Raw genomic sequence first — 9,492 nt, forward strand, 5'->3', positions numbered from 1 at the left:
TGCTTGGTTAGCCACATTTTCTTATCTCTATTTTTGAATGGGTTGATGTCATTAGCATCCGTAAGTTCTTGGCATATGGGTAAAAGTTCACATGTGATTTTTTTAGCGGAGCTGTCTATGCCAGCTGGAACTAGCATTTTGACAACTTCATATCCTCTTACTGGATCTAGTTCAAAACATCTTGTTTATTAATGTAGATGGGTCTTTGTTTGCTTAAAACAAACAAATAAACAAATGATTATGCAGGGTTTTATTTGAAATTGCAGTTTTAATACCATTATATCATTAAGAAATGCACTCACTTTGACTACAATCTTAATTAGTATACTTGTGCTAAATTACTTTACATACTCTGCTAATAAGAGCATGTCCACATCACAAAGGCATCAATCACTATGAGGGGTGATTGAGATGTGATGAAGATATGAACTTATAGGTGACCTCCCACTTTGGTGTACTACATGTAAAAATGGCCATTAACGCGCCACGTCAGCAACTTGACCGGTCAAAAAATCAAAATTTAACCCACCTAATATAAGAATTACTTTTATAGCCTCTTCTTCCTCCTTACCCATTTCCCTTTCTCTGTAACTCCTCTCCCTCTCTACTATTTTTCTCTTCCTTCAATCTTTCCCTTAGATCCAACAATGATATTGTTGATAAGAATGAAGATCAATTTGATGAAGGCAGGTAATGAATCAAGGCCTGGATATTCTCGGCTGAAAAATTCTGTCAGTTTAATCGGAAAAGAGATTAAACTAATAAAAATATTTAAAGCGGTAAATTGGAAATAAAATGAAATTCTCAAACGCACTGTAATCTTTTCCATTACAAACCCAAGCTTGTAATTCTATTAACATCTGATCATTACCCGTTCATCCAAATTGATAAAAAGAATAAAAAAAATTAAACCAGGGCACAATGATACAAGCCCCGATGGATTACATTTCTTGATCCACTCATTTTTTATTGAAGGAGAACTTATGTTTCATGTGCAGAAATGTAGATTTTGGTTTCAGTTGTTTCTTGTTCGTTAATTGTTTATATTGTTAAATCTTCTATGATCATTCTGGCATATTCATGTAATAACTCTAACATATGTCTTTTCAGCTTTCCTTTTCTTTAAGATGAAAAGGGAGAGAGGAGTTAGAGAGAGAAAGTGGAAGGGAAAGGACGAAAGATAGAGTATAAAAGTAATTTTTATATTAGGTGAGTCAAATTTTGAATTTTTGACCGGTCAAACTGCTGACGTGGCATGTTGACCGGTCATTTTTACATGTTGTACATCAAAGTGGAAGGTCAACTATAAGTTCGTATATATTAGTGAAACAAATTAAAGGTTATACACCAAAGTGTGAAATGGGGTAAAGGTTGTACACCATTGATGAAATTTACCCAATAACAAATAAATTTCCTTTAAGTTCTCTTAATTCACATATTTACATTATTAATCTTCCTTCTTAACTTATTTCTTTCCTTTTTAACGTTTATAAGGTGTTGTTTGATAAAACTGAAAATTAAGTGCTGAAAAAATAAGTACTGAATTTTAAGTGTTGAATATCATAAGTGCTGAAATTATTAAATGATATAAGTGTTTGATAAATATTAAAAATAAGTGCTGAATATTAAAATATTAGTTTATATAATGTTTAACTTAAAATTTTAAGTTAAATATTTTGACTTATCAAAATAAGTGATATGTAGCTTAATTGAATAATTTAAGTGGTTAATAAAAAAAAACCATTATCAAACACACTTAAACACACTTAAACTAAATAAGTGCTTAATCTAATAATTTAAGTGATTTTTGTTATTATCAAACAGGACCATATAAAAATATTTTTTTCATAAGAGTCTATTAGACTTTTAGGATATTAGGTTAGCAAATATAGAAATTTCATAAATCTTTTGTCCATGTAGTGTGGGAGTTAAGTGATAGAAATATAGATTTGTATTATTATTGAATGAATTTTGATTTTGAGAATACGCTATAAGAAAACACGGAGATTGCTACCAAAAATTCGGTCCCAAATCAGTTGCTAAACGAATTTTGGGATGGAATATCAGTGATTTGCAACTGAAATCATTATGTTGCAATATCGTTGGTTGCAAACACCATGAGACTGATTTCTTCATGCAGTTGCAACTTTTGCAACTGAAACTTCGGTCCCAACAATCAGTTGCTAATCTTCGCTACTAACCTTTGTGATTAACACCCAACAATCAGATGCTAACCTTTGCTACTAAACTTTGTGACCGTTTGTTAGTCGCTAAGTAAAATAATAAAATCATTCATTCATTTTATTTACTGACAGAATTGACGAATTTACTCGTATTAGCAAAGTTTTGCAGATTTACCGACAGAGTTTCTGATGGACTTACATGAATTATGCCACGATATTCTATCGGAATTTTTTTTTCGTATTTACTAGTGATGTTATTATTATCAAATAACAATCATAGTAACAATAATACTACATTTATCCCATTATATATGTCATTCTAGAGTTTTCACATAAATTTAAAAAAATACAATTAATATAGAGTGTAAATAATGAATTTTACATTGGTTAACTTTAAAAAAAATCTCTCTCATTTATGGTTGAAATATTAAAAAACACATGGATACAAGACAAAAATCAATGCTTAGACTAAAAAATAAAAGTAGAAATTGTTGGAAAACTAAAGCGGCTTATATTTTGAAAAAAGAAAACACTAAGAGTATCTCAATCGAAGGTGATGTGCTTGGAAGGGTGCTTGATAAGGTGGATTGCTTAATTTTTTAAGATAATATTGCCAATTTTTGACACTTTTACGTTTTCTTTTTTTATTATAAAAATGATTCAGTTCTCTGCTATTGGTGCAATAATAAACACCTAAATCATTTTGACATTTTTTATGGATTCGATTTTAATTGAGTAATGTTGACATTTTTGAACTTCCTTAAACATTATTTTTATACAATTTAAAGTTTTTTTAAAATAATAAATAAAATAATTTAAAGTTGTAATCATAGTAACTATTTTAACTTGGACAAAACAGATGTTTATATAAAAAAATAATACTCTGTTTTTTACAGTGTTAATATTTTATTAGTTAAGATCTAACATAACATCAAATAATTAATTCACACGAATTATCTTAAAAAACACCCCCTTCTAATAATTTTTTTCCCAAATAAACTAATTTCAAACCAGATGAGTTTAGAATTATATTATTTAATATACCTATTAACCTCAATCCAAACATACCTTATCAATTGCTATAATTATTCTCTAATTTTTTTTAAGTGAATGATTTGAAATTTATAGGTCATTAATTGAAAATCGGTATTATTAAACTCAAAATCCAATGTAAACACTTTTGATTATTATTTTTAAATAATTTAAAGGTTTTTTCTTTTTTTTTTTTTTTTGAAGATCAAAGATTGAAAGTTGTAAATGATAATCATCATTTTAATTTAGATTATGAATTTTAACCCAAATAATAATAATAATAAAAACTAGTTAACCTGATATAATCATTGAATAAAAACAAGAAGCATGGAATTCAAAAATGACAAAATTTCATTACTAACAATCTCAAAAATGAGAATTTATTTCATACAAAATCCCAAATACTAATCCTATTCTCATTTTCACTAAAATGATGAGCAAGTTCAAACTCTTCCGATGAGGTGATGAACAATGCAGATTCTATATCTTCTTCTTCTTCTTCATTTTCACTACTTCTAACAGCAAGAAGAATTGAATTTGATGAGGTCATCAATAATGCAGATTCCGTATCATCTTCAATACTCCATTCCTCATCCCAATTAAAACTTGATCCGATCAAGCTGTTCATCCTGATTAGGACTTTGTAATCCATCCACAGAATCCCATAGATCGTGATCTAACACGCAGCTTGGAGAAGAATTCATACTGATCTCTTTATCATCGACAACAAAAGGATGATAAAGCAACTCTTTGGTCCTCCATCTCTCTCTTGGATCTCTCGTTAAACACTTGCTCAAGAAATCCTTACCTTTCTCCAACAACCATATCGGAAATTCAGGCATAGAGTAGGTGAATCCAATTTTAAGTAATAAGGCTGAAATTGGATCATCATCACTGTACTCTGACCATGGGATATTTCCTGTGGCCATTTCAATAATGGTGCAACCTAATGCCCACACATCAGCTGGAGATCCTTGCTCCTCTCCTCGTGCAACCTCCGGAGAAACAAACGCCGGTGTACCGCAGAAAACAGGTACTTCCTCTACAAATCTAGAATAGCGTACTCCAGGCAAATATTGTAGATTAGGTCACCGTTCTTGGGTTTAGTAGTGTTCTTGTGGGAGGTTTATAGCTATGTGCTGTGATATTTATATACAACAACTAATTCCCATTCCCAATTAATAAATAGTCAAAGTATGCAAATTCAAATTTGAGGGGTTTTGTTCTTGAAATTAATTAAATTTTGAAATTCCTTTTATTTGTTAACAGTTTTAGTCAAAATTTTCCATCTTTACAAATTAAGTAAATCTCCATACTTAACTAAAAAATAAATAATTAATTGCAAAATATTAATATTTTATTAGTTAAAATATGACATGAATCAAATTATTCATTTATCACAGGATCGCCTTAAAAAAAAATCCCCTCCTGATAAACTGCTTTCCAAATAAACTTTATTAGTTTGATCATCCTTCTAAATTAATAATTTAATATCGCGTCACATATTAATTTAATATTAATTTTGTTAGATATATAATTATATCAATAAGATTTTATATCTCAATTCTTGTGCATTGCACGGGTACACCACTAATTGATATTTTATTAGTTAAGATCTAACGTGACATCAAATAATTAATTCACACGAATGACCTTAAAAAAAGATCCCCTTTCTAATAAACTTCTTCCCAATTAAACTATTTTTCAAACAAGTTTAGTTTAAAATTCCCTTATTTAACATCTATTAACCTCAATCCAAACATACTTGTTTATTAATTATTTAATTATTCTCTAGTTTCTTTATTAAGTGAATGATTCAAAATTGATACGTCATTAATTGAAAATTAACATCATTAAACTTTTAATTTAAGGGTCTAATTATATATAAATAATTAACTAAAAAATAATTAATTACAAAATATTAATATTTTATTAGTTAAAAAAATCTCCTTCTGTTGGTGATATTTTCGAAATATCCCAATTTTCAACCTTGATACGCAAGTATGGGGATTAAAAATTGTAAAAATAATACGGGTATGCCAAAGAAGCTAGTTCTCGAAGGGTAAAATGGTAATTTAATAAAATAAATGCCTCTAATGACTTGATTTCTAATGAAACAATTGAGTGAGAGCTACAAGGACTGAAAATAAAAACTGCTCTCTTGGGTTCCCGATGTCGCTTGACAGGTCAATTGGAAAACACTTTTTTAAAATATGGTACCGAATATAAAAGCAATAAAAACAGGCTTAATGCATATTTACACCCTTAAACTTGGCACATTTTGTCTATTGGCACCCTGAACTTTTAAAATAATCTATTACACACCTATAGTTGGCTTTAAAAACCTATTGCACACCTATAGTTGACTTTAAAAATCTATTACACACCTATAGTTGGCTCATTTGAACCTCCTACACACAAAATCGTTGATCTTTCGTATTTAACAAACGAGATGGTATACGTGTTATAGAAAAAAAAACGCGGGAGTTCGTTCAGTATGCCACCTCATCCGTCAAAAAAAAAATCAACGATTTTGTATGTAGGAGGTCCGAATGAGCCAACTATAGATGTGTGATAGGTTTTTAAAGTCAACTATATGTGTGCGATAGGTTTTTAAAGGTAACTATAGGTGTGTGATAGGTTATTTTAAAAGTTCAGTGTGCCATTAGGCAAAACTCGCCAAGTTTAGGTGTGTATATGTGCATTAAGCCAATAAAAACAACATGAAGATATAAATTTTTAATTTTTCTTTTATATTTTTATTGATTTAATAATTTTTCAATGTTTTTGGATTACAAATATCAACATAAAACATGAAGATTACCACTCGGAAATAATACTTTAAAGATCAAAATATAAACAAATCATGAAAAAATAATATGTATGAGGTTAAAACAAAAATAAACAAACTTATTGACGTCATTAGAGTAGCCACGGGCGAGGCTTGGAAAATCATGGAACTTGGATCGAAAAATTGTCGCGTCGTTCGGGTAACTCTAAATTTGGAGCGACTTAAAAATTTCAGGGACCAAACCAGTAATTTGCATTTTAGTTGAATAAATAGCAGCAATTTTTTTAAAAAAATAGTGATTTGTGGGATTTTTGGGCTCTATTTCGAAGGCTGTAGATATCGGATTTTAGCAAAACAAAAACTAGGATTTGAAGTACGTTTGTAATAGAAGGGTTAGTAATTACACGGGTACACCACTAGTTGATATTTTATTAGTTAAGATCTAATGTGACATCAAATAATTAATTCACACGAATAACCTTAAAAAAAAGATCCCCTTTCTAATAAACTTCTTCCCAAATAAACTATTTTCCAAACAAGTTTAGTTTAAAATTCCCTTATTTAACATCTATTAACCTCAATCCAGACATACTTAATTTATTAATTATTTATTTATTTTTTTGGTAGGAAATGAAAGAAAAGAAAGACAGGAAAAACACCAAAAAAAGACCTAGTCTAGGAGTAGCCTAGAGAAGCTAACCCCCACCACATCATCCAAAAGGAGGGAAAACAGGAACTCAGGAGGAGAAGAGAAACTTGAGACACCCAAGATCCTGCCATGGCCCTCAGCCGCCAGACGGTCCGCCACCCTATTCTGCTCCCTGAAAATATGGCAGAAGCTGATGGAATCAAAAGAAGAACAAACTCTTCTAATCCGTTTGACTAAATTCTGGTTGTTCAAACAAATAGCACTCTTCTCAGAGATCATTTTGATAGCTTCGAGGTTATCAGATTCCACAATCAACTTCTTCACTCCCAGGTTCTTAGCAAGCCTGATGCCGGAGAAGATCCTCCAAAGCTCTGCAGAAAAGGAAGAACTCATACCTAGATTCTAGGCAAACCTAGAATAATTATTTAATTATTCTCTTTTTTTTTTGGTAGGCAATTATTTAATTATTCTCTAATTTCTTTATTAAGTGAATGATTCAAAATTTATACGTCATTAATTGAAAATTAGCATCATTAAACTTTAAATTTAAGGGTCTAATTATATATAAATAATTAACTAAAAAATAATTAATTACAAAATATTAATATTTTATTAGTTAAAAAAGTCTTTTTCTGTTGGCGATATTTTCGAAATATCCCAATTTTCAACCTTGATACGCAAGTATGGGGATTAAAAATTGTAAAAATAATACGGTTATGTCAGAGAAGCTAGTTCTCGAATGGTAAAATGGTAATTTAATAAAACAAATGCCTCTAATGACTTGATTTCTAATGAAACAATTGAGTGAGAGCTACAAGGACTGAAAATAAAAACAACTTTCTTGGGTTCCCGATGTCACTTGACAGGTCAATTGGAAAACAATTCTTTAAAATATGGTACCGAATATAAAAGCAATAAAAACAGGCTTAACGCATATTTACGCCCTTGAACTTGGCACGTTTTGTCTATTGGCACCCTGTACTTTTAAAATAACATATCACATACCTATAGTTGGCTTTAAAAACCTATTGCACACCTATAGTTGACTTTAAAAATCTATTACACACCTATAGTTGGCTCATTCGGACCTCCTACACAAAAAATCGTTGATCTTTCGTCTTTAACAAACGAGATGGTATGCGTGTTATAGGAAAAAAAAACGCGGGAGTTTGTTCGGTATGCCACCTCATCCGTCAAAAACAAAAAAAATCAACGATTTTGTGTGTATGAGGTCTGAATGAGCCAACTATAGATATTTGATAGGTTTTTAAAGCCAACTATAGCTGTGCGATAGGTTTTTAAAGGCAACTATAGATGTGTGATAGATTATTTAAAAAGTTCAGGGTGCCATTAGGTAAAACTCGCCAAGTTTAGGTGTGTATATATGCATTAAGTTAATAAAAACAACATGAAGATATAAATTTTTAATTTTTCTTTTATATTTTTATTGATTTAATAATTTTTCAATGTTTTTAGATTACAAATATCAACATAAAACATGAAGATTACAACTGGAAAATAATATTTTAAAGCTCAAAATATAAACAAATCATGAAAAAATAATATGTACGAGGTTAAAACAAAAATAAACAAATTTATTGACGTCATTAAAGTAGCCAAGGGCGAGGCTTGGAACATCATGGAACTTGGATCGAAAAATCATCCCGTCGTTCGGGTAACTCTGAATTTGGAGCGACTTAAAAATTTCAGGGACCAAACCAGTAATTTGCATTTTAGTTGAATAAACAGCAGCAATTTTTAGAAAAAATAGTGATTTGTGGGACTTTTGGGCTCTATTTCGAAGGCTGTAGATATCGGATTTTAGCAAAACAAAAACTAGGATTTGAAGTACGTTTGTAATAGAAGGGTTAGTAATTACATCATGGAACTTGGATCGAAAAATCATCGCGTCATTCGGGTAACCCTGAATTTGGAGCGACTTAAAACTTTCAGGGACCAAACCAGTAATTTGCATTTTAGTTGAATAAACAGCAGCAATTTTTAGAAAAAATAGTGATTTGTGGAACTTTTGGGCTCTATTTCGAAGCCTGTAGATATCGGATTTTAGCAAAACAAAAACTAGGATTTGAAGTACGTTTGTAATAGAAGGGTTAGTAATTGGAATCTCGGAAAAAGGTTGAGTAACGAGCTCAGAATAAATTACTGAAAATGGCTCTAACAGAATAATTGTTTGATGTTCACCACCAATCACACCATTTGGAAGTCTCGATCCTTTACTCTCCAATTTCACATTCCTATCCAAAATTCCATTTGAATTCGAACTCTTAATGGGTAAACGGGGATTCCCCATACCCGCGGTTTTCCCGTGGGACAGGAACGGGGACAATTTTATCCCCCGTTTAGTTGGCGGGGACGGGGAATCCCCGTTTAGGCGGGGACGGGGATGGGAAACCAAATACCTGCCCCACCCCGCCCCGTTTACATCCCTGACGCCACGATATTCTATCGGATTTTTTTTCGTATTTACTAGTAATGTTATTATTATGGTCTAATGCTTTCCCAGCCCCCTTAACTTGTCCAAATTGGTCATTTTACCCCCTCAACTCATCTAATGTCCTATTTACCCCCTTAACTCTATAAAAGTGGTATTTCTCACCCCCTCAACTTGTCCATTTATCCCCCCAACTCATAGAATGTTCTATTTACCCCCCTTAACTCCATAAAAGTGGTATTTTTCACCCCCTTACAATCCGTTATCGAAGCCTAAATTGATAAAAAAAATTAAACGTTAAACCTATATTTATGCTATTTTGTAAGTAGAACCTAAATTGATACTTCCCCAAAAATCATAGGTCTATTTTGGTACATTATCCCTA

The sequence above is a fragment of the Euphorbia lathyris genome, chromosome 2, assembly GCF_963576675.1.
Source record: "Euphorbia lathyris chromosome 2, ddEupLath1.1, whole genome shotgun sequence".
In the NCBI taxonomy this organism is placed as follows: Eukaryota; Viridiplantae; Streptophyta; class Magnoliopsida; order Malpighiales; family Euphorbiaceae; genus Euphorbia; species Euphorbia lathyris.